Source organism: Humulus lupulus, chromosome 2, assembly GCF_963169125.1.
Source record: "Humulus lupulus chromosome 2, drHumLupu1.1, whole genome shotgun sequence".
NCBI classification, from domain to species: domain Eukaryota; kingdom Viridiplantae; phylum Streptophyta; class Magnoliopsida; order Rosales; family Cannabaceae; genus Humulus; species Humulus lupulus.
Genome location: NC_084794.1, coordinates 253,430,211 through 253,458,195, shown reverse-complemented (window position 1 = coordinate 253,458,195; position 27,985 = coordinate 253,430,211).

Genomic DNA, 27,985 nt, shown 5'->3' with positions numbered 1-27,985 from the left:
AGAGAATAGAGAAGAAACTAGAATTGGGGTTGTCACAATTGCTCCAATCTTGATCTCCCATTTTCTTCTTGTTGTTTTCTTCGTTCTAAAATATGTCTCCCTTCTGAAATTCGCGTTTTTTTATTAAAAATGATGACCTAATAATTTTTTGCCTGAATTCCCAAAAATGCCCTTCGATGAGTGACAAACACATGTCGTACGGACACTAGCGCTGCGGCCCAATAAGCTGCACCGCGACTCTAATGCGATTTGAGATTTCCACTTCCAATTTGGATTTTTGACTTCGTCGCGACCGTAATGGATACCAGCATCGCGGCGCAAATTCTGGCATTGCGGCCCCTAAAAGAATTTTTTGCATCAAAGACTTTTGAGTTCGGTTTAGCAATTTATCTCCACATTTCATTCCATTTGCCCAATTCTTGTGCTTAAACTTGAAATCAAGTAAAACAAGCATAATTTCGCTCCAAAAATGCTAAAACACAACAGTAAAACCCAAATCAAGCTCTCAAAAAGATAGGCTAAAACTAGTCTAACAACATAATTAGATATTTATTAATTATATTAATATAAATTCAAATGTTATAAAATATCATTATTATAATAATATTTGATGATAGACTAAATATTTATTTATTATATTAATATAAATTTATATCATTATTATAATAATATATAAAACAAGACTAGATATTTAATAATTATATAATACAATTTTTTATAAAATATTATTATTATAATAATATATAACATATATTATATAATTCTAATTTTATAAAATTTTGATAGAATAAATATTTAGTAATTATATTAATATAAATTCAAATATTATAAAATATAATAATAATATTTAATACAAAACTAAATATTTAATAATTATTTTCATATAACTTCACATGTTATAAAATATTATTATTACAATAATATATAATACATAATAAAAACATTATATATAAGTGTCGTGTGTGTACAAATAATATGACGGTGTAAATAAATAAGAAATTAGAATAACATTTATCTTCTATCAAGAATAAAGAAGTTTTTTCTCCAATCATCAATGTGTGATTCGAATAATATCATGAATGTTTTGTACCATAAATATGGTAGTTTGTGATCTAAAAGGTTATCGTATTATTTTTTAAAAAAAAATCATAAACAATGTTTTGGTTAATTTTTCTTTTAATATGTTTATGTCATTCTTTTATATATAGTATTGTTTAGGAATATTGGCGGCGATAATACTCAAACAAATTCAAAAGTTACACATTAATACCCATATCTCTTTTTTGGTGGTAATAATACATAAATCTACAATTTTGGGGCAACCGTTAGTACTCACCGTTAACTGCCTGTAAAGTATCCACGTGGCACATTTTTATTAGTCTAATTGGCACCGATAATACTCAAATCTTTTTGGTGGTATTACATGTATCTATAATTTTGGTGCAACTGTTAGTACTTAACGTTAACTGCCTGTTAAGTATCCACGTGGCATATATGAATTTTGGTATGATTTTAGACTAAATTATTTAAACTCTTTAAATATTAGAAAACTCATTTTAAATTTTAAAAAATCTAAAAGATTATCAAAAACTAATTAATAAAACTAAAATTTACAAATTCGAAACAACCCAAATTAAAATTGAAATTTTGGGATGATTTTGAGTTTCAATGTTAATTTTGGTTGTTTCGAATTAGAAAATTTTAGTTTTAATAATCTTTTAAATTTTTTAAAATTTAATTTGATTTTTATAGTATTTACAGAATTTAGGGATATTGGCGGCGATAATACCCAAATTATTTCAAAAGTTACACTTTAATACCTAAATTTACGAGTATAAAAATGTTCCACGTGGATACTTAACGGATAGTTAACGGTGAGTATGGTTGAAACAAAATTGTAAATTTAGGTATTATTACCGCCAAAAAAAAGATTTGGGTATTAAAGTGTAACTTTTGAAAAAATTTAGGTATTATTGCTGCCATAACCCTATTGTTTATTTATTTAAATTTTATATAACAATCATAAAAACTTAATAAAAATAATTAATAAATTTTAAATAAACCAAGCAAACGTGTTGTTGACGTCGTTTTTCGTCAACTTAATTATGAAGAACACTAAACCATATTTCAGAAAAAATAAAAGAACACAAGGGCTTTTTACGTGGTTCAGCAGTTAAAATCTGCCTAGTGCACGAGTCAGTATTATTGATCTTGATACTCTCTAAAAGCTTTTTCAGAAAGCAACTGGGCAGAGTATTCTCATTACAATTTTGTGTGTAAGTACAAATAGAATTCTCCAGACTATTTATAGGCCTGGTTAACATAATATCTCCCCTTTATTTTGGGAAGTTACTAACAATCATTCAAATTATGAAATAAATGCAAATAAATACATTAATTACATAGTATCCCGTGATATTTGAGATTTAATATATGATAACAACAAATCCCTTAGATATAGGGATTTCCTAGCAGCTGCCATGTGTAAAACGCATTCCTGAGTTCAATCGAAAAGTGGACGCGCTTTCGAGATCAAACAAGACTCTGAGCTCGTTATTCCAGTCAGCCTCCTCCTCACCTAGTGGTTTCGTTGAACTCATTCTTCAGAGACTAATACCTTCGAGCCTACAACTAAGGCTCGACCAATACAACTCATGCTTGAGTATTGATAACTGATAGCAGATCTAGAACCATGTCAATTTATACAAGTGTACTGCCAACACTTGTTATTTTCGAGCTTACTCTTTTCGAGGCTATTTATTCATTCTCAAAATTTGGGTGTAACATTTTGCCCCCTCAAAAGTATTGGTTCGAATCCTCTGAGAAGGAAACTTTTGAACTCCACTATCAAAAAACGTGCCCACCTACCATACTCGAGTATGGACACATGTCATTGGGGGATTGCATACTGAAAGTACTTAAGTGCCTTGCTATCTGCGCACGTCCTTTCATATGAACTTTTTTGCCACCAACTTTTAGAATTAAACCTGGTCCATCGGATCGTGTTTTAACCCGAATCAAAGGCTCAGATTTCCCTAACCTTTGACATTCCTTTTGTCTATTTAAGCGCCATCTCCACCTTCTTCTTCTTCACTTTGCATTTCATCTTTCAGAAAACATGAACCAGAGAACAAAAACCAGAGACTCTTTTTTTCTTTCTTTGCATGTTCTCTAAACCCAAAAAACAAAGCAATCTCTCAACCTTCGGCTCAGTAGGATCATTTATGCTTCAACTTCTTCAAACGATGATATCTTCTTGTCCAGGATCATTTTCGTGTAAGTTTCTCATCCTTATTCACATATTTTTTTACGTGTTTCTTTTGTGTATAAGGAAAACTTCTTTGGTTTCCACCTGATTTTTAAGACTTCTTTTGCATAATGTAAATTTTTGGTTTAGGCATATTCGAAGTGATTAGAAACATGATTTAGGGCAAAAATTTTGGTAAAATCAGATGAAAATGGGGTCTTTTTAGGTTATGGGGTATTTAGGTCACGGGTTTCGTGTAGCTTAAGGAATAGGGTTTTGGATTAGGTTTATAATGCACACATCTTGAAAATATTGCCTTTTCAGGTAACTGCCCACTTTTTCCCTAGGAATTTGGGACTCTTTTAAATTGGTAATAACCGCCCCACTCTCGCGTGGGTGCACTCTCGATGGCCCAAACTTTATAATAGTTTGGGGTGATCATTCGAGTTAACCTTGCCTTTTCAAGCCTTCAGGCTTGATTAATGCGATCTCGAGTTATCAAGATCTTAACCCCTTCCTATTCTTCTTATCTTTTTTATAATGGGCCCTCACCTTTTTCTTCCCTGTTAGATGTTGTAGTCTTTTGAAAATCAGTGGGGTCCCAAGCTTGCCATCCCTTACCATCCATCAACTCCCGGACCTAAATTGCCTTTTACATGAAATCAGCGATTAATTTGCAAGTACAAGTAATGGTGCGAGCAAGAAGATATACGAACCCATTTTCGACATCATATCGACGAGGTCGAAGAGAGGAAAAGAAAAAAGCTCCGAGTTGCGGCATATCCTGATCGGGACCCCGAGATCCGGCCGATTCCGCTAGACCCCAAACTCAAATATACTGTAGCCTATTCTCCTGGTGACCTCATATTCAGCCTCATGGAGGGTCCATCTAACCAGCCATCCAAATCACACAAATCTCTTTCCATCCCAGTCTCGGAGAGTTCTTTTGTCGAGGCCGAACACTACCAGAGCTCCATAACCTCGACCCGACAGATTTCTGAGCTCCTCTCTACCATGGGTTGAAACTCGTAGGCTAGTTAGTTTGTCACCCCGCCAGCTCCAACAAGGGGAGTTGTTTTGCATAGAGTCCTGAACACTTACGAGCTGGGGCTTTACTGCCTCTGAAGGGTTACTTCCAAAGTGTTCTAGACTACGCTGGTATAGCCCCATTCCAACTCCAGACGAACTTGTATAGGGTCCTGACCGCATTAAGGTCGTTTTATCAGGAGATAAAGTGGGAGGAGCCCATGGGACATGAGATCCTCTATCTCTTTTGCCTTAAAAGCAACCCCTCCCGAGATCACGGCGTAGATGGGTTCTATTACCTTTCAATCTATCCTAATGAGAAACGGCTATTCGAGGATATCCCCAATCATCCTCCTAAATTCAAAACTACCTTCTTCTAGACGGATGGTCTCGCTCCCTCTCGCTTCTACTCTTTCCAGCGACTTCGTAAGTATTTTGCTAGTCTTTTCTGATTTGATTTTCCCTTTCATTTTCGAGCTCGATTGACTCACTCCAATATTGTATACAACCAACTATCATCATCCCCAGCCCACAAAATCTATGAAGGAACATAGGTATGCTATCCTTAAGCTTCCCTACGGTCGATGATCCCTCTCATACCTTCTTCAAAAAGACAAGCTTTGGCTTTGCAACCTTCTTGAAGAGGGTGAGACTACTGAAGACTCGGGCAATTGCAAATACGTGAGATGGGAAGATGTCCCTATGCCCACCACCAAGCTCCCCGTGAGAGGCAAATACACGGGCCCGAGCTCGCTTACCCCTAAATCTCGCCCTTTCGAACCCTCAGGCTCGGGTAATGAGGCATAGGACGAGGCCTCAGCGAGCTTGTCATGAGAAGGTAAAGTTTTGCTCGACCCATCTATGTGATCTCCCTCTTTACTTAAATATGAACCCGATGCAATGGTTCTTTTTTAGGACCCTGGGATAAACTTCCTAGCATGGTCGAGGGTAGACCTTATATTCCATAGGTTCGATAGTTGGATAGCGAAGTACCAGACCATGTATAGTTTAAATGAGGTTTGGGATGGGGTAGTCGTGCAATACAGTACAAACGACTATAGGGACCTTTTGAGGATGTCCCCTACTTTCAGGGAGGGGACTCCAGTAGCCTAGTTAAAAGATAGGGGAATTTCCTGGTCCCCGAGTTTGAGCTCTAATGAGTCCTCTAGTTAGATTCCTGATACTTAGTCATTTTTAATATTGAAATGTGTATAATTTTGTCTTTCTTGGCTTGACTGATCTTCTTTGTTATTTTTTTCGGATGACATGGAGTCGGACTTGGACAACCTCTTGGGGAAATCTCCTAAGGCCCGAGGGACAAAGCGAGGACGCGCCACCTCAAAAAAAGGCGCTCCTTCAAAGTCTGCAAAGGTTGTAGAGGGTTCCTCTCCCTCTAAGCCTTTCTCCAACGAGCCCATGCCCCAGGCTATGGACTCTACAGACGTGGTCGGTGGCACTACTCCCGCGACCTCAATGACAATCACCATTAAGCCCCCGGTTACCATGCCACCTCCTCAAGTGAAGTCTCTTCCTCCTCCTCCTTACCTGGTCCCTGTTAGAGACAAAGGAAAAAATGTTGTGCCTCATTCGACTCCTAGGCCTGTGGGTGCCCCAACCCCAACCATAGTTCTACAATTCGTAGCCTCGTCCCATATGTAGGAATACCCTTTGGCAAGCGAGGCTGGGACCCTAGGGGCCGATCTATGCTCAGACTTTCTGTCTCGGGCTGGCCAACCATGCAGCAACCTTAATGTTGATGTATGGTGATTTCTGGAGGGGGACAATCCTACACGCCTCGTCGACCAGACCATGGAGCTCAGGGTTTCGGTAAGTCTATTTCATGTGATCTTTATTTTCTCGATTACTTGTTGAATTTTTAACCATGGTAATCTTGTGTTTCATACTCTCCTTGGTATCCTTCACCAAAGCTCGCTCTTCTCCTCAAGAATGGCGGTGGCTGAGACACTGGTTTATGACACAAACTAGGCTTGAATCCGTGCTGAGGATGATCTAAAGGAAGCCAAGGGAGCCTATGCCAAACTTGAGGATGCCCTCAAATTCTCTCAGGCCAAACTCTCCTCTTCTAAGGCTGATGTCGACAACCTAAAGGTAGAGCTCGACACCAAGACGACTGACTTCGACGTTGCTAAGGCCGAGATTGATCGTTTAAAAGCCGAGACAAGTGCTGCAAAAGTGGAGGCCAAATGCCGGAGGGAGGAAAAGAACTATGCCTTTAAGATTCTCGAGGATGAAAAGAAATGCATGCTTGAGGAATTCAAGGCCAAAAAGTACTGAGCAACTGACCGAGCCATGTACATGATGTGGTCCCTGAACCCCAAGATTGACACCTCGTTCCTCGAGGATAAGGAAGAAGAGTTCATCTCCAAGTGGAAGGCTCGGTTGGCCGAGGAGGAGGTCGTCGCCACCACTTTGGATGGCAGTGGTGAAGAGGAGACAAGGGAGGAAGTCGAGTCTACTCCTATTGGCCAAGACTAAATCTTGTTAAAAAAGGTTGCGTCCCTTATTATTATTATTATTATTTTGTAATTATTTTTATGCCCTTTGGGAAAAGACAATTTGAAACATTTAATTATATTTTTTTTCTTATACATCAAGGTAGTTATTTTTATGCTTATATTCCTTGCTCGAAATATTTACGCATATTATGCATAAAGTGTTGTAATTGTTTATCTATACAAATACTTGTTGGGTTTAAGCTCGAATTTCGACGCATTCATGCATAGTTCACTCGAGTTCCCTTTTTCAACTTCGTTATTGTCAAGGTCGAATATCACTTTTACCATGTATTTTGATTGAAAAATACTTAGTGGCGTGTAACCTCATTATTCTAGTTATATTTTTTTCTTCCATGGTAACTTTTCCTCATCCTCAAGTATGATCTCAAGGTTTCGAGGTTAGAACTTATTTGCAAAAATTTCCAAGCCTTGTCTCGACTTATGATTTTTGTTGGTTTATCTAGAATTCCAACTTTTTATTGTGTCGATTAGGCTTTGCTGGTTTGTTCCAAACTTGTTTAGTTCGTGTTTGGTTAATAATCCATACACTGTTATTGTTTACTTCATGTTAGGTTAATAATCCGTACATTGCTATTAGAGTTTTATTTTTATTGATGTTATTTTTTTTCGAGCTCATGGTATGATTTTAGACAACTTATGCCCCCTTAATATCCTATGATTGTGATCTTAGGTTATTGAATTTTGAGGGCTTGCAAAAAAAGTATAACAATAAAAATACAAAATTTGAAAGAAAATCAGTGCTTTATTGATGAAAAGCAAAAATTAAAAACAAGTTGGGTTAAAAAGAATAAACATCGTTCTTATATTACTGATAATAAGGTCGTAGATGTTCACCATTCCAAGCTCGCGGGACCAAATCTCAATTCAATCTCGCTAGTTTATAAACACCAGGTTGAATGATGGACTTGATTTGGTAAGGTCTTTCCCAATTAGGCCCGATCACCCTAGCAAATGGGTCTCGTGTGCCAGAAACACGCGTCTGAGCACCAACTCTCCCAATGCAAATTTCCATCTCAGACCCTCTTGTTGAAATATCTCGTAGCCCTCTACTGATATGCAACATTTCTTAGTTGGGCTTCATCTCATCTTTCTTCAATTAGGTTTAGACTCTTTCCAAGCTGGGATTGGTTCGAGGATTGGTCGTACGCCTTGCGCCTTATAGTTAGGATTTCGACCTCAATAGGCAACATGGCCTCGCAACCATAAGTCAGGGAGAAAGGGGTATGTCCTGTTGAGGTTTGTGATTTCGTTCTCTACGCCCATAGGACTTGTGGTAGTTCCTCTGGCCATCTTCCTTTAGCTTCTTCTAGCCTTTTCTTCATAGAACTCTTTAGAGTCTTATTTATTGCTTTGACCTGGCCATTTGCCTATGGATAAGCCACAAAGGAGAAGCTTTTATTTATTCCATTCTTTTCACAGAAATGTGTGAACAAGTCGCTGTCGAATTGGGTCATGTTATCTAATATGATCTTCTTGGGCATCCTGTACTACAAATTATATTCTTCACCACGAAATCCAAAACTTTTTTCGAGGTGATCGTAGCTAGAGGTTTAGCTTCAGTCCACTTCGTGAAATAATCAACAGCGACTACCGCATATTTTACTCCTCCTTTCTGAGCTAGCAATGAACCTATGAGATCGATTCCCCATACTGGGAATGGCCACAGAGAGCTCATCATGGTAAGCTCAACGGGTGGAGCTCGCAGTATCGAAGCGAACCGTTGACATTTGTCACACTGCTTAACATATTCAAACGAGTCTACTTTAAGTGTAGGCCAGTAGTACCTTGCCTAATCACTTTTTTCGACAGACAACGCCCCCAGTGTGGTCTCCGCAAAGTCCTTCATGGATTTCTTCTAAAAGCCTCCTTGCCTTGGGCAGAGATACACACCTTAGTAGTGGCATGGAATATCCTCTTCTATACAACCTTCCTTCCAAGATGGTGTATCTTGATCTTTTGTAATAAGTTTCCTAGCCTCGTTTCGGTCTGCTGAAGACTTTCGGTTTTGAGGTAGTCAATTATGGGGGTCATCGAGGTAGGTTGTGAGTCTATCATGTTGGCATCTTCTTCTTCGAGCTCGGTTATACTTGGGACCGGTAAGAATTCGACCAGCATCACATTGAGCGTGTCAGCCTCTTTGATCATGGCGAGCCTAGCCAATGCGTCCACATTTGAATTTTGCTCCTGTGGAACTTGTTCTATGGCATCGAACTCAAATTCCCCAAACGCCACCTTAGCTTTCTCCAAATAAGCTACCATTTTAATGCCACGAGCCTAATATTCACCTAGGACCTAGTTAACGACTAATTGGGAGTCACTAGAGTAGTGAATGGCTTCGCCTTGAGCTTGGTGGCTATCCGGAGTCGTACTAGTAGTGCTTCATACTCAGCCTCATTATTTGATGCCTCGAAGCCAAATCGTAAGGTCGAGTTTTCCCATCGAAGTGATCAAAATGATTCCTGCCCCGACCCATCATTGGAGGACCCATCGATTTAAAGTCTCCACAGCTCACAGGCTGGGGTTATGACTTTCTCGTTGGTGATCCCCGTGCATTCAATTATGAAATCAGTCAAGGACTGCCCTTTCATTGTTGTTCTTAGATGATAGGTGATCTCAAACTGCCCAAGTTTGACAACCTATTTTAACAATCTCTTGGAGGCCTCTGGCTTGGATAATTTTTGCCTTAATGGCTAATCAGTTAATACATGTATAGGATACACTTGGAAATAAGGTCAAAGCTTTCAAGATGCATGTATCCGGCACAAAGCCAGCATTTACATTAACGGACATCTCAATTTTGTTCCCAGTAACCTTTTGCTAACATAGTAAACATGTTTTTGCACTTTCTTATCCTCCTGAACAAGTAATGCACTGATGACATGCTCGGTTGTGGCAAGGTATAGGTACAAAATTTCCCCTGTGATTGCTTTGGACAAGATTGGTGGCTCAGCAAGGTGCTTCTTAAGGTTTTGAAATGTGAATTCACACTCATCTGACCACTCAAATTTCTTGCCCCTCTTAAAGATTAAAAAATGGAGGGCACTGATCTGTAGATTTCAAGATGAACCTGCTTAAGGCCGCCATTCGTCCAATTATGCTCTGGACATCTTTATGTTTTTTAGGTGAGGGCATGCCGATTAATGCCTTAATCTTATCGGGATTGGCCTCTATGCCCCGAGCATTCACTATGAATCCGAGAAATTTTCCCGAGGACACTCCGAATGAGCATTTTTGTGTGTTAAGTCTCATATTGTATTTTCGAAGCATAGTGAAGCATTCAGCGAGATCATCCACATGGTTATAGTTATGCTTGGATTTGACTAGCATATCCTCCACATAAACTTCCATGTTATTTCCTATCTGCTCAGCAAACATCCTATTCACCAGTCTTTGGTATGTGGCTCCTGCATTCTTGAGCCCGAAAGGCATTACATTGTAGCAACACAAACCTTTATCGGCATGAAACTCGTATGTTCTTAGTCAAGTGCATGCATGGCTATCTGGTTATATCCAGAGTATGCATCCATGAACGACATGATGCCATGACCTGCAGTGGAATCTACAAGCTGATCGATTCAAGGCAAGGGAAAAAAAATCCTTTAGACATGCCTTATTGAGGTTCAAATAATCAATGCAAGTTCGCCACTTGCCATAGGATTCAGAACTAACACAGGATTGGCTATCCAATCAAGGTAGAAAGCATCCTGAATAAATTGATTTGCCTTCAGTCTTTCGATCTCTTCTTTTAGGGCTTTCTTCCTATCATCGTCCATGAGTCTTTTTTTTTGTTGCTTCGAAGGGAAGCTTTTGTCTATGTTGAGTGCATGGCTGATAATACTTGGGCTGATCCCAACCATTACCAAGTGCGACCACGCAAACACATCTTGATTTTCTCTTAGGAAGTGAATTAATTGCTATTTCGCATCCTTGGAGAGATACTTTTCTATTTTTACCACTCTCGTGGTATCTTTCTCATCGGGCTCTACTTCTTCAAGCTCCTCTATTGGTCCGAGATCGGCCCTATCCTCTTCTATTCTAGGGTCGATTTCTTCTTCGATTTCAAAGGCAGACCCATTTATCTCCTGGATAACAACAAGTGCTTGTCAACTTGTTTGGTTCTTCCCTCTCATGGAAATGCTATAACATTCCTAAGTGGCAAGCTGGTCTCCCTTCAATGTCACAATGCCACAAGATGTCGGGAACTTGATGGCCAAATGCCTAAAGGAAGACATTGCCCCCAGCTCGATCATGGTTGGTCTCCCGAGCAGTACATTATAGGTAGATGGGGTGTCCACCACTATAAACTCCATCATCTTGGTCACGGTAGCGTCCCAAATTTGCTAATAAGGCTTAAGGCCTTGATTAGCGTGCCTGGAGGGCAATAAGTGATGTATTATTATAATATGTGAATTTGATGAGTATGTGATTAGAAATGCATGTTTACGTGAATTAAATATCCATGTGGGCCCCGTCTGGTTATTAGGAGCATGTTTGTAATTTTCGCCCGTTGATGGCATAAATGTGATATTTGTGAATATTGTGATATTTACCACGTGTGAGTGGTGATATATTTGAGACGCATGATCCGAGACAGTCCTAGAAAGCGGTTTAGCTAGGAAGTCACAACGAGGTCGAATACCCGGCTCGGGAGGAGCTTCGGGGTATTTTGGGAATATTATAATGTGTCGGGAATTATTGAGTAGCGGGTAGTAATTTAGTAATAGTTGGGATATGTCGGGATTAATAGGGATTTATAAGACTACTCAGGGACTTAACAGGGTATGGCAAATGACTGAAATGCCCTTGCTGTCATTAAAGGGTTAAGGTTGGGCTTAGAGGCAATTTAGTCTTTTTGGCTAATGGTTATATACTTACAAGCTTAGGAATGTACTGGAATCTAGAAAAGATAAGGCATAACTCAGTTTTGGCTTCCCTTTCTCTCTCCACCGATTCTCTCTTGGAGTGTTGAAGCTTTGGAGAAAACCTTGAGGACTTGGGTTGAGGATTTGGTGGTTTGCAAGCTTGTGGATTGAGGGGTTAGAGCTAGGAGGAGATTTGGAGTTGGCCAAGTCAAAATCATCAGCAGAGGTAAGGATCTAAGCTTGAGTTCTGTTTAATTTTCCTCTGTTTTATTGGAGTTTGAGGGGTTAGAACTTAGATAATTGAGTTTGAGTTATGGTAGGATTTTGGTTGGTTTCTCTAAGTTTATGTGCTGCTTAAAGTGTATTAGGATGAGTATGGGACTCAATTCTGCTGTTGGGATGTGTTTAGAATGATTTAAGGGGAGTTAGCTCGTAAAATTTGCATGGGAATTCTGGGTTTCGAGCTCGCGCCGCAGCCCTGTTTTTCAGCGCTACGGCCCGCTTGAGTTTATAGGCTAGTGGGGCTTCAAGGAATTTCCCAGGCACCGCGGCGTAAGGTTTAGGCACCACGGCCCTAGGCTTTCAGACGAGAGGCAATTTTGCCTCTGCTTTGGGGAGCGCCGCGGCGCTTAAGGGAGGCTGGGCCGCAGCCCAAAAGTGGATTTTTGGCAAAATGAGGGTTTTTAGCTTGGGAACTTGAGTGTTAAGGCTCGGGAAGGTTTTTACTACCTAGTTTGGTAGAAACCAAGGTCCCAGAGGTTAGAATTATGTTTCGAAACTATTTAATGAGTTGGAAGTTGATAAAATGATTTTATTCATGCGTTGTGACTAGAGTTTTTCTTCAAGGCTCAGGTTAGAGGACTGTGCTCGTGATCGCTGTGCTCGGGTAGCTTGGGACACAGGTAAGAAAAATGTTGTGCCCGTATAGCAGGGCGCGACCCTAAATTATTGTGTTGCAGGGCGTAGCCCCCTACTGAATATGTTTATACGTGTTTAAGTATTTGTTTGATTATGCTATGTGTGCATATATGAGTATGAACGGCAAGAGCTGGGAACGGTGAAGGCCGAGAACAACGAGGGCTAGGAACGGCAAAGGCCGAGAATGACAAGGTTGGGTATGGCAAGGGGCCAGGAGCAGCATTTAGCATGCGGAGTGCGAGTTTCCAGGGCGAGACCCTAAAGGATACCTAGGATATCCTCACGGTGTAGACCGCAAACCCAGGGCTTGGTAATGCATTTGGGACGGCATGGTTGTATGTGTTTAGCCTATTTGCGGCTTGATTATATGATGAATGATAAGTATGCATATGTTATTTGCTTATGTGAGTTTTCTTGCTGGGCTTCGGCTCACGGGTGCTCTATGGTGCAGGTAAGGGTAAGGGGAAGGTCGGCCAACCATGAGTATGGAGAGCGTGAAGCGACACGTACATGTTTGGCCTGCCTGGCTGCCACGGCCAGGGGTATTTTTGGGAGTTGCTTGTATTAAACTTAGTTTTGTCGTTTAGTCGACTCTAATCATATTTTGGAATTGTAAATATTTCTAAACAGTATTTCGGAATCCTGAATGTTAAACGCTTTGCAATTTTTCAATGAATGGATATATTTTCAAATTATGTGACTTTGTTTATGGTTTAGCTACACTTTTGTCTTAAAACCTCGATTAGTGAGTTAATTGCACATTTAAAACTCACTTGGTAACGGCTCTAAGGAAGTAGGGCATTACAGTCACCGAGACTGGATGGTCTCTCGAGGTTACTGGGAGCTCAATGGATCCCATGCTGGCTATCCCTTCTCCTGAAAATCCATACAACGTCGTTGCACATGCTTTCAAGTCTCGAAGCGCAAGTCCCATCTTTTATAAAGTGGCCTTATAAAGGATGTTAACCGAGCTCCCATTATCTATCAGGACTCGATGCACCCTTTTGCTGGTGAGCTGGAGTGTGATGACCAGAGGGTCATTGTGGGGAAATTGGACGTGCGATGCTCCTCCTCTGTAAAAGTAATGGGTTGAGTTTCAACCCTTTGTTGTTTTGGAGCTCGTGGTTCAGGTTCGTAGGGAGATCCGTCTCCTGTCATGAGCTCGTTGATATATCTTTTCTGGGCATTTCTACCCGACCCAACAAGGTGTGGTCCTCTGGAAATGGTTACCACATCCTCCCCATCTATTTGGGGAGGTCGATCATCCTCCCTCGCTCATGAGGCTGTATTCTGCTGGGCAGGCTGCGTAGGAGCTGCCCTCTGTCCAGCCAATGCTTGAGTCGGATTTCTGTTTCTTACATATCGCCCAAAATACCCTCTCAAAATCAGACCTTCAATCTCATCCTTCTGTTGTCTGCATTCATCGATGGTATGTCCGATGTCTCTATGGAATCTGCAATACTTGTTGGTGTCTCTCTTTGATTTTTGGTTTCGCATTGGGTCAGGTCGTCTAAACGGGACCTAATTTTCATTTGTGATAAAGATGTTTTTCCGAGTTTCAGTAATCTTGGTATAAACCATGTAAATGGAAAAATATTTGTCTCATTTTTTCTTCTTCCCCCCATCCACCTCCGAGTTATTCCCTTCGTTTTTCTTTCTCTTTGAAGGGTTGTCCCCTGAGGACGTTGAGGGGGTAGCCGAGGTTGAGGCTGAGTTAACATTCGTCATTGTAGTTATAACAGGCTGGGGGTCAGTTTTAATGCTAACCTTTCGTCCTATACATTGAAGAATCTTTGAGCCCTTTTGTTGAACTCGGTTACTGTCCTTATCGGTTTCCTTTCCATATCATCCCAAAGGGGGCTTCGTGGCAATATCCCAGCTCGTACTGCCATAAGATGACCACTGTCATCGACATTACGAGCTTGTGCCACCTCAATGTTAAACCACACCAGGTAGCTTTTTAATGACTCTCCCGACTATTGTCTAACATTAGTCAAGGCCGAGGCTTCGGGTCTGACGCCTACCATGGCCTTGAATTATTTTGCTAATTTCTCCCAAGATGAGATCGAATGCCATCAGAACTTATCAAACCAGCTTTTTGCTGGTCCCGTCAAAGTGGTTAGAAATAGCATGCACCTGAGCTCGTAATCGATGTTGCTAGCGTGCATGATTGTGTTAAACGTGCTCAGATGGCTATACGGGTCTGAGTTCCCGTCAAAAGGAGCCACATGGGGTATCTTGAATCCGTAAGGAAATAGAGTGTTCGATATGTGCGGAGCAAAAGGCTCGGGCTCCTTATCGAAGTCGTCTGCCTTGTCCTTATTCCTTTCATCTTGAATGAGTCGGAATGCTCTTTCGATCTGGTTAATTCTTTCCTGGACTAAGTCCACCGGAGGTTGAGCTTGCGCTTAGGGCAAATGGTTATTGTTTGTGAAAACTCCAGCTACCTGCCCCAGTACCATGTTATACCACCTACCTGCATGGGCTCTTTTCGGCTATTCAAATGTGCCCGTAAATCTGGGTTTGAAAGGTTAGCCTATAACACCATGGATAACCAAGGCTGTTACACGATGTGATTATAAATGTTCAAGACTTGCTAATCAAGTCATATAGTTAAAAATGTGATCCTAAAGTCATAACCAGTTTAGGGTTAAAAGATTTTGGTCATAAACGAGAAATTTCTCATTTAAATAAACGTTTAGTACATGGGATCCCAAAAACATGTTTTAAAGGACAGTTTACAAAATTTCAAAGTTATATACATCCATGAGCCATTCTAATGGAAAAATACACATTTCAGGTTTTCTTGTCCCTGTACTATTCCTCAGTCGTGGCGGACGAGCAGCTGACTTTGTAAATTCTGCCCCATAGCTCTACAACTCAAGATTAATCCACCTTGCCCTTGTCTTTACCTGCACCACGTAGCACCGGTGAGCCAAGGCCCAGCAAGAAAACCATAATGCAGAGCATAAACAATACAGTTAACCAACAATCCACAAAGTTGTGAACCAAGTATTTAACATGCCATAATAGTCACCTAATCAGAGAGGTCAATTCACTATTCATAAGCCATTCATCTCAGTATTAAACAGATTATAAACAACAAGCAACAATGATAACATTTCAATAATCATCATACAATACTCAGGGTCGACGCCCTTAGGCCGCACCCTCTAATTAACCCACTGTCTCTGGCTCACTTAGGTCGAGCACAGTGTTTAACCCACTGACTCCGGCCAGCTTAAGCCGAGCTCAGTGATTATTAAGCTATCCTCAGCTACAAATGGCTGAGCCGTGTCCTGTGCACAAATATCAATTTCGACACTCTTAGGATGTTTATTTCATGCTCTCATGGCATAACATAATCATACAACAATTACATTCAAATATAAGGAGCTCTTAGTCCCATCAGTCACATACGGGTACGATTTTCTTACCTTTAATTCTGAGTGCTTTGGTTAATAAGATGACCCCTGAGCACGATCTCGTTAGGATTCCTAGCGTACACCTAGTCACAATCCATAAAATTGTACTTCGATAAGTTTGAATTCCAAAGGTTAATCCTGGGACCAAACTCGCGCTCTCGGGAGCTCTAATTCCACCAAACGAGGTGGTGAAACTATCCCCCTCAAGCCCCCAAGCAAAACCCTAAAAAGTACCCAAAAATCAAGTGCTGGAGGCAGGGTAGCGCTACCATAGGGGCGCTACAATGCTATAGTCAGAAACCCAGCCCCCCAAGAACACATCCCAGCGCTGTAGTGCTCCCAACCTAGCGCTACAGCGCTGCAACCCAAACATGCAATTTTCTGGGTTTCTTCTTCGTCTCCCCTGAGCCAAAACTCGAAACATCTACCCCAAACCTCAACCAAACTCAAAATTAAACCTATAACTCACTATATCTCATCCAAAACCACCTAACAACATCAAAAACTTAGCTAAAAGCATCATCAAACACAGAAACCAAACTTGAGCTCTGAAGCTTAAGAACACCATCTAAAACCAGAAAATCCAAACAATTAAGGTCATAAATTATTACCTCAGATGGATGAATCCGACCCTAGGTTGCTTCAATGTCCTTACAAGCTTTAATTCTCAGATTCTCAAGCTTAGGTTCCTCACAACTTCATCCCAAACCTAGATTTCAGAAATCAAAACCCAAACTCTCAAGAACATCAAGCAATTTTCAAAACCAGAAATTGAAGTTCTTACATCTTCTTGATTTCAAAATTCCTAAGGATTGCTAGCTGTAAATGCTCCTCCAAAGTTTAATTCTACTCCCAATTCCTCAAGAAATTCAGCTGCTTAACTTCAGCTCCTCTTTTCCCTTTGAAACCTTGAACCAAATGACCAAGAATCCTCTAGAAAAGCCTAAAATTTAAAGGCTAATTTCAGCTGTGTTTTACCTCATATAATGCATAAATGACCCTTCTACCCCTCCTTCTAACACCCTTCCTTTTTAAACCTCAAGGGCAACCTAGCCCTTTTACTCTTTGCGAAAATACCACTTTTTACTTAGTATTTCAGCAACAACACTAATTCTCAAGTTACTAATAGTTACCAGCTTCACAACCAAATACCAATTTCAAAACCCCTTGCTAACACCACAGAACAGGGTCTCCTCATGCTAGAAGCACCGCACATAACTCAAAATCATACCCTCAACGAGTTCAAATTACAAATATGCCATTCTAAACTAATTAGGGCCCACATGCATATTCAATATTCATAAACATGTGTTTAATCATTTATTCACATATAATCATATAATCATGCTTATCACATAATCATACATTTAATCATTTAAATCACACATAAACCAATTATGCCCTCTCGGCACGCTAATCAAGGCCCTTAAGCCTTATTAGTGATTTTAGGTCGTTACATAGCCTACCCCCGATTTTGATTCAAATGATCTCGAAGATCAGGGTTGTTGTTCTTGCAATTCCCAATATTCCTGGGTTCGGTACTATATACAATCACCGGCCTACTAAGGTCCAAACTTCCGCTCATGAAACTAACATTTCTCTATGATTATGTGGCTCAATGGTTGCAAGGTGGATCTTCCGCCGGCCCTCTCGCTCCAGTTGTCTGTGACCTCGACATGTGACTTCTTGCTGGCTGGAATGCCCTATGTCCTTGGGGAGCCTCTCGCTCGCCCTCGTGTCTGAGTTGAGCTCTATGGTTCCTATCTCGGCTGCTAGTTCGAGAAGGTCTCTGAGGTGCCCGCTCCTCTGTCTGGTTCTTATTGGCAGCCGGCTGGGGTGCCTCTCGAACCAGAGATGGGTGCTTTATTGGAGACGAGGATGCCTTATAGGCGACGGCAGGGGCCTTCCATTGTTGGGTCTCGAAGGTCCAAATTAGCTCAGACTGGCTTCGGGTTAGTGTTCTGAGCTACTGAGGGAGCTTGGTTATTCCCCGTTCCCGCAGTTACACTCACCGTAGGATTACCAGTAGTGGTTTGAGTATTCCTCCCAAGGCGAGCGTTGCCGGTGTTTTCCCTGGGCCTTGGCTAGGCTTGTTGGGCCCTTTGTTCGGCCATTCTGGAGGTCGTACTCCCGCGGGGACGCCCTCTAGTCCTCCGAGGAAGTTCGTAGGCCTCAAAAGCTTTCCTAGCCAATTCTTCATTACGCCATGTGGCTTCATCCAACTGTTGGTGCAGTTGGCGATTCTCCAATTCCACAAAGGGCACGTACCTCTCGAGATTATAATAGAGATCCTCATTGGGCCTGAGGGTTGGATCTGGTGGTCCCCTGGACTAGATAAGGGGTTCTGAAATGTTCAAATAGGGCATCAGGGCGAGGATGAGGATTGGAAAGTCTACCCAGAATGCACTCGGTGCAGGAGGCGCCATTTGGGAGAATGTCAAGCAAAGGCATGTTTCTTATGTGGGATGGTTGGGCACCTCAGGAGGGATTGCTCAAAGTTAAGGAAGGATGAACCAAAGGGGGCGGACAGCGTGACTCCAACTCAAGTGTTCGCTCTGATGCAGTCAGAGTCAGAGACTGAGACTGAGGTTGGTTCCTCAGTAGTGGCAGGCCAGCTTCCTAGTTCAGATTCTTGTATTATGCTAATTGGTTTTGGTTTCGTGTTATTCCTTGTTTGTTGCATCTAGAGAGGCATAGATTTGATATGCAAATTATGTGGTTATGATGTGATGAGAATTTGGTACCCTATTGGTAATTTTAAGAGATGGGTTGGATTATTGTGGGAAAAGATTCATTAGTTGACTTGATAGAGTGGTTATGACCGACTTTGATATGATCTTGGTTATGGATTGGTTAGGCAAGTATGAGGCAATGATAGGTTGCAAGAAAAAGATGGTAACCCTTGAGCTTGAGGGCGAGAAACCCTTTTTATTTGTTGGCACTGAGCATGGATCCCATATATTTATGACATATGTACTTAGAGCTAGAGACATGTTGCATGAGGGATGCATATGATTCTTAGCTAGTGTGGTGGATACCACTCAGGTCGTGCCATTGCGACCAGGACAAATTTGATTAGTTTGTGAGTTCTAGATGTGTTTCCAGAGAATCTGTCAGGGTTATCTCTACCCCGAGAGATAGAATGGTGATTATGTTGGTGCCAGGGATGGAGCCAGTATTTAGGGCATCGTATGGAACGGCTTCGGCAGAGCTGAAGGAACTAAAGGTTCAGTTATAGGATAAGATGGTATTCTCCAAGGTAGATCTTCGATCTGGTTATCACCAGCTGAGGATCAGGAAGAAGGATTATGCAGAAGACTGTTTTTTATATCAGATATGGGCATTATGAGTTCTTAGTCATGTCTTTTGGTTTGACTAATGTCCCATTTGTTTTTATGGATTAGATGAACATGGTGTTCAAAGATTATCTAAATTGGTTTGTGATCGTCTCTATCGATGATACTTTGGTATACTCTCAGTCAGAGATTGGCCAAGGCCGCGAAACTCCTTAGAGATCAGGAGTTACCTTGGATTGGCAGGATAAAACATGCATGTTGTGGAAGAGTTCTCAAGGATTGCTATTTGATTGACAGAGTTGACACACAAAATCAGAAGTTTGCATGGTCAGATAAGTGTGAGAAAAACTTCCAGGAACTGAGACAGTGATTGATGATAGCTCAAGTTCTGAGTTTTCCTATAGATCAGAACGATTTTATGATGTAAGTTGTGTTCTTATATAGACAGAAAAAAAGTGATTGCCTATGCATCATGTTAGTTGAAAGATATGACAAGAACTAGAGTAGAATTACTGGTGGGCCAGTTGGCCAACATTACATTTGAGTTTACTCTTTTAGAGAGAATCAAAGGAAAACAGTTGAGTGACCCATAGACAGGAAATATTAGAGGGGATGTCTTAGTTGGAATAGCTAAGGACTATGTAGTGTCAAACATGAGTTTATTGAGGTATAAGGATCGGACTTGGGATCCGATGGACACTGGGATTAAATGGGAGATTCTGGATGGATACCCCTTATTCTCTTTATCCAAACACCATGAAAATGTACCAGGATCTGAAAGCTTATTATTGGTGGCCTGGGATGAGGAGGAACTAGGGTGTAACGACCCAAAATTACTAATAAGGCTTAAGGGCCTTAATTAGTGTGTTGGGAGGGCATAACTGGATTATGTGTGATTTAAAGGATTAAATGCATGATTATGTGATAAACATGCTTATATGATTATTTGGATATATGAGATGCATGACTATGAGTATTAGTATGCATGTAGGCCCTGTTTAGATTATAAGGGCATATATGTAATTTTGGCCCTTTTAGGGCATTAACATGATTATCTGTGATAAATTGTTGAGACCACATTATTATGTGGATATATTTACAACTTGTGGCACGAGGCGATCCTAATGAGCAGTTTAGCGAAATAGTCACGGTGGGGATTTATACCCGGCTCGGGCTGAGCTTGGGGATATTTCTGGGAATCTGGGAAATATAATGGAGACTATTTGACATTGAGGAAAATAATTGGTGATTAATTAGGTGATGGGGTTTAAGCGGTAATTATTAGGGACACTCGAGGAATTAGCGGGAATTAGGAGCAAATGACCAAAATGCCCTTAGAATGTTTAAAGGCTTAGGTTTTAATGGGAGGGCAAAATGGTCATTTGTTGGTTAAAAGGAGATAAGGGTGTTTTCTACTTTTTACACTTAAGGATTTGTAGAATGTGTTAGAAACAGAAAGAAAGAAAGAAATAAGAAAAACAGAGACTTATTTTCCCTCTCCCTATCGATCACATTTTCTCTCTCTCCTTTAAGATTTTTGAAGCTGTAACTCAGAGGAAGCTTAGGCTTGAGCTTGGGGCTAGGGTGCTTGGTGAAGCTAGAGGATTTAGCAGGAATTAGCTACTCAATTGAGGTAAGGTTTAAAGGTTTTGATGAGTTTTGTTAGAGTTGATTTCCAAACTTGGGTTTTGGATGGAAGTTAAGGGAATTAAGCTTTGGGAACTGAGGAGCTAAAGGCTGGAAGGGCTTAGAGGGAAACCTAGGGTCAAATTCCCCATTAAAGGTAAGGATTTATGAGCTTGATCATTGGAGTTGCTGGGTTGATTCTGGTTTTTCTGATGAGTTCTTAAGTTTTAAGTTAAATTCTTGTTTTCTTTGATTGATGGTGCCTGTGGCCAAATTTGATGTTGTTGGGCCATGTGGGATGAGATGTAGTGGATGGTAGGCTTGTTTTGAAGTGTAGTTGAGGTTTTGAGGGGTTCTAGGGAGTTTTGGCTCAGGGAAATTCAAAGGAAAACTCAGGGGAAGTTTTTGGTGTTGTTAGTAGCGGTATAACGCTAGCTTTAGGGTGCTACAGCGCTAGGCCTGGTTTTCCTAGGCATTTTTGTCTCTGCTTGTATCGCTACCCTGTCTTCAGAAGTGGATTTTTGGTTATTTTCTTAGAGTTTTTGCCCAGGAGCTCGGGGTTTGATTCCACCACCCTGTTTGGTGGAATTAGAGCTTCCTGAGGGCTCAAGATTGGTCTCGAGGTTAGGTTATGGAATTGAATGTTAATGACGATTCTATGTTACATTTGTGACTAGGTGTATGCTAGGGCTCGGACGGGATCATACTCGAGGATCATTTCAGTTAACCAGAGCACTCGGAACCAAAGGTAAGAAACTACACCCGGTTATGTGATTATGTTGGGACTAAAAGCTCCCTATATTTGTATGTGATGTCATGAGATGGTATTATGCCATGGGGACATGTGATAAACGAACTAAGAGTGTCGAAATCAATATTTGTGCACAGGGCGTGGCTCAGCCACTGGTAGCTGAGGTTAAGTACATAATCATTGAGCTCGGCCTAAGCGAGCCAGAGTCAGTGGGATAATCAGAGGGTGCGACCAAAGGGCGCCGACCCTAGATTTTAGTGTGATATGTTTATTGTTGTTTAAACAAATGATTGTGACGAGTTCGTTATCTGAATAACTGATTACCGGTTTGTAGATCGATATCACTATTTATGTGAGCAATATGACCTGTTGTATATCTGATTGATAATTTGTGAATTATCTGTCTGTTGGTTGTCGCTTATGCTATGCATTATAGTTTTCATGTTGGGCCTTGGCTCACGAGTGCAAAGTGGTGCAGGTAAAGGCAACGGCAAGGTGGACCAGTCCTAAGTTGGAGAGCTTTCAGGCTGAATGTACATAGTCAGCTGATCGGCCGCCACGGCCAAGGAGTGGTACAGGACAGGGGAACCTTAAATGTCTATTTTGCCCTTAGAGAGGCCAGTTCAGTATTTAACCTGGAATTTTTTGTAAATTGTCTTTTAAACTCTATTTCTTTTAGGATCCCATATATGAAATGTTATTCAAATGAAATGTATCATTTATGACCAAAATATTTTAACCCTAGTTCAATTATAGCTTCAGTGACACGTTTCTAAATAAATGACTTGGTTAGAAAGTCTTGCACCTTTATAAACATACAGTGTAGCGATCTTGGCTACCCAGGGTGTTACATAGGGTCAAACTCTATTTTGCCACGTAGGTTAGCTGGTTGTAACTTTTCAACTGTAGTCAACCTTTCTAAATGTATTTTTGGATCCCATGTATGAGTAAACGTTTCAGTGAAATGATGGTACCTTTGACCAAAAATTTTAACCCTAAACTGTTAATCACGTTTAGTTACACTATTATGGCCAAATGACTCATTTAGCGAGTTTAGCACTATTTAAAATACACAGTGTAACAGTCCATGGGTAGTAAGGCATTACACAAGCCTTCGCAAATGGTTCTCAGTCTGAGGAGTTTGTTCCTCAGGGATTTATGGCAATGGTCGCCCACCAGTTCCTGGATTGTTCGTGGTGGCTATTAATGTTGTGCAGGAGGTTTCTGATTAAACAATACGGAGATTTGCTTAATGCTCTCAACGAAAGCACCAAACTATTGACGTCGTTTTTCGTCAACTTAATTATGAAGAGCACTAAACAATATTTCAAAAAAATAAAAGAACACAAGAGCTTTTTACATGGTTCAGTAGTTAAAATCTGCCTAGTCCACAAGTCAGTATTATTGATCTTGATACTCTCTCAAAGCTTTTTCAAAAAGCAATTTGGCAAAGTATTCTCACTAAAATTTTGTGCGTGAGTACAAATGAAATTCCCCAAACTATTTATAGGCCTAGTTGACAGAATATCTCCCCTTTTATTTTGGGAAGTTACCAACAATCATTCAAATTATGAAATAAATGCAAATAAATACATTGATTACATAATATCCCATGATATTTGGGATTTAATATCTGCTAACAACAAATCCCTTAGGAATAGGGATTTCCTAACAGCTGCCATGTGTAAAACGCGTTCCTGAGTTCGATCGGAAAGTGGACGTGCTTTCGAGAGCGAACAAGACTCCGAGCTCGTTATTCCAGCCAGCCTCCTCCTCACCTAGTGGTTTCGTCGAACTCATTCTTCGGAGACTAATACATTCGAGCCTACAACTAAGGCTCGAACAATACAACTCATGCTCGAGTATTGATAACTGATAGCGGATCTGGAACCATGTCAATTTATACAAGTTTACTGACAACACTTGTTATTTTCAAGCTTACTCTTTTCGAGCCTACATTTCAAGGTTATTTATTCATTCTCAAAAATTTGGGTGTAATATGTGCATTGCACGTTACTTGCACCTAGTATTATATAAATATCAGTGTACATTGACTAAAAAAAAATAATGCATCGATCAATTTAAGTCACCAAACATGTTTTCCATTGCATTTGTAACGCCCTTGATAGCCAAGACCGATACACTGTGTGATTATAAAGGTGCAAGACTCACTAAACAAGTCGTTTAATCAAAACGTGCCATTAGCTAAAGTGTTCTAGGGCTAAAAGACATTTTGGCCTCAAAAGATACATTTTATAAGTTATAAACAGTTTACAGAAGGGATCCCCAAAACTTAACAATGTTTAAAAGTTGGTTTACAAAATTCAACAGTTAAGAGTAAACATTAGCCATACTAAGGCAAAATACAAGGTTCTGGTCCTCTCGTCCCTGTAATCTCCTCAACCGTGGCGGTTGAGCGGCCTAACATGTACATTCACCCTGTAGAGCTCTCCAATCAAGGTTGATCGATCTTGCCCTTGCCTTTACCTGCACCACGCAGCACCCGTGAGCCAAGACCCAGCAAGAAAACAACATACACAACATAAACAATATTATCAAACAGACATTCCAATAAGCATGTTCAGATATTCAATCCACAGCATATAAGCACACCTCAAGGTACAAGTAACCTCATCTATACTCAGATTATTCAACAATCTCATTAATCATATTCATAGCCAAGTATAATGATCAATTAACACAAATACTTGGGTCGACACCTTAGGTCGCACCCTCTGTTTAACCCACTGACTCCGGCCCGCTTAAACCGAGCTCAGTGCATAATAAGTTGTCATCGGATACCAGTGTCTGAGCCGTGCCAATTGCACAAGGTAACCGTGGCACGCTTAGGCCGTTGGTTACAATTTACATGGCGTAATACCATTCTTTCAATCATATATATCAGGGAGCCCTTAGTCCCGTTCAAATATTCAACCGGGTGTAGTTTTCTTACCTTTAGCCTCTAGATGAATTAGCTACGGTGATACTCCTTGAGCGCGATTCGATCCCCGAGCCCTAGCTTAGCACCTAGTCACAACCATGACGAAAGATATCATTAACAATCTTAAATGAGTTTCCAAACCAAGTTCTAGTCCCCGGATCATTGAACTTCACCAAGTATGGTAAAAGATTCAATCCCGAGCACCCTAGGTTAAATTCCCAAGCCTAAAATCTCAAAATCCCTTAAGCGCCCCAGCATAGGCCACCCATGTCGCAGCATGGCCCCCAAACAGAACCATCTAAGGCACAAAAATAGGTAAGGTCCGCAGCATTGCTTAGACCATGACGCGGCCCGCCCTCCTTCCTCAGCATGCAACAGCCTCGAAGGGCCACGGCTCACCAAGAACCATGTCGTGGCCCGACCCTTCGAACCCAGAAAAATCCACCTTTTTCAATCTCTAAACCTCACCTTAAGCCATCCCAAATCCCCCAACTCAAAACCAATTAATAACAACATCATTAGAATGATTTAAACAACACAATCCAACCAAAAATCCAGCCTAACACTCACCAAAATCCCAATTCCAATTTCTAAGATTTCAAACCCACAAAACTCAAAACCAGCCATGAAAACTCTCAAATTCAACCATCAAACTTTAAACTAAACCTTACCTCAGCTGTAGAATCGTTTCTCCAAGGATCCCCTGGCCTATCTTCAGAGTTTTAAGCCTCAACTCCACCTTGTATGTCCAAACCACAACTATTAAAAACTCAGCCATTTTTCCTTAAATTTCTAACTTCAGAAATGAAAATTAATGCTTACCTTGGCTCTAATTCAACCCTTGATTAGTTCCTTGAGCTAATCCTCTAGTACAGCCCTTCAATTCCCCCAAGTTTCAGTCAATTTCCCCCTTGAAAATCAAGGTTTTGCCTTTGCTAAGAGAGAGAACAGAGAGAAGGAGAGAAAGGTCGGTTTAAACTTGTGTCTACTGTTTTCTAACATATTCCTTAAGTCTATCCTTAAGTTATCAGACTAATCCCAAAGCTCGAGATACCGGAAACATCCCCAAGGGCAAAACGGTAAAATCCCCCAATAATCCCGCCTAGACATCCTAACCTCAAATATATCTCCATTTATTTATTTCCATCACCCAATAGTCTAAATCACTACCCAATACCTAAAATACTCCTTGACTTGTCCAAAGTCAATTATAATGCCCCGTTGTGACTTTTCCCGCTATCTAGCCCTAGGATCGCCTCAAGTCGCCAGCTGCAGAATTATCCACATAATAATGTGGTTCTCACATATATCTCATACATATATATCACATCATCATATAATATCATCAATTATATAATTACACATTTAAATCAATAACATTTATTCTAATCCCAATTATGCCCTCCCAGCACACTAATCAAGGCCCTTAAGCCTTATTAGCAAATTTGGGTCGTTACAGCATTATTGAATCTATTATTTTTTTAAACGATATCCATTATTATTTTAAGGAGTAAATAATTTATGAATAAATATGATTTTTTCCCCGAACTATTACCACTTGCAATTCATGTCCCCCGAATTTTTCACTTTGTTAAAAATTCCCCTCGAACTATGCATCATTACCGAATATGGGACTTCCGTTAGTTTCTGGGTGACGTGGCTGACAGAAGGCTGATTTGGCAATTTGGGCACTCACCACGTGTATAATTAATTAAAAAAATATTTCAGTAGTACGGATTCAAATGCTAGAAAATTCATTTCTAATGGATAAATCTATGAAGAAGATCGATACATTAATTTCAATTAGCCCTTTGATTGGATCGTTGACTAAAATGAAATTTTGTAACGTAGTAGGGCAGCCCCTTAGTAAGTCGACTTGAGCCGATTTATCATATTTTGATATTATCGACCGATTTGCGCGTATATGCAGAAATCTTTTTCATTAGCACAGCGGATCTTCCAAAAAAAAAAAGAGTTTGTATCAACTAAAATATATACTTCGATTTTCCTATGTTAAAACTTTGGCTCATAAACACAAAAGCACTGTACGCACTTTTTAAAAAAGATTAGGTTAAGAATTATTAGACGAATTCTTTACGGAGGAAGAAGAGGTTCTTTTTTTTGTTTTTCCAAAAACTTTTTTTCATTTTTTTTATAAAAATATTGTTTACTTCTTTTTATTTAAATATTAATAAATTAAAAAAATCATATACAATAGTAACTTTAATAGTATTTTATTTGTACTATTTGCTTTAGTTATATTTGCATGTACAATAAATTTCTTGTTTGATTAATTATGCTTCAATTTTTTTCTCAAAGATGATGAATTTTAAAAGTCAAATACATTAAAAAAATTTCAAAAAATAATGTTTTATGAATTGAAGTAGAAAATGGTGACGTGGCTTGTAGAAAAGTGATATTCCTCAAAGAAAAAAGAAGAAAGAAAATCGTCAATTATTGGGAAGCTGTGGCCGGGGTCATATTATAATCATACAATATTTATTAATTTACAATTTTATTATGATCATACTTTTCTACTTCGATTCATAAAATATTATTATTTTTATTTGTTAAATTTTTAAATTTAGTATCTTTGAGGAAAAAAAATTAAAGCATAATAAATCAAACAAAAAATTTATTATATATGCAAATAAAACTAAAACAAATAGTACAAATAATATATTATTAAAGTTACTGTTGTATATGTTTTTTTTAATATTTAAATAAAAAGAAGTAAACAAATTTTTTTATTAAAAAAGGAAATAAAAAGTAAAAAATATATACAATTTAAAAAAATATTTTTTAAATTTTATTTTAATTAATTATACATGTGGCACAGTGCCCAAACTGCCAAATCAATATTTTGTCAGCTACGTCATCCAAAAGTTAACGGAAGTCCAATATTCAATAATGGTGCATAGTTCTGAAGAAATTTTTCGATGGCACAAATTGCAAATGGTAATAATTCAAGGGAAAAATCTTATTTTAACTCTAGTAATGTAAGTTTTTTTTATCTAAAAGGAATCTATAAGCAATATGAATTTAATTAATATTGACAATAGAATTTCATTTGCTCATAAATTTTGTTAGCTTGCCGAAAGTGTGAACCTAAAAGCTTTTTATTATAATTTATTTTCTTCCATCCCTATTCATCATTTTATTTTTCTTTCTAGGCTATCAATATTAGTAATTATACTTATTTTACAAAGAAAGCCATGTTTTTCTTGGTGGCTACCACCAAAGTAGATTATATGATGAATTGAATAATATTTAAATAATCCTATATGTGTAGTAGTTTTACACATTTTAAGCTCCACTAATTAATTTAGCTCAATTCCAATTAACTTTTAATAAAA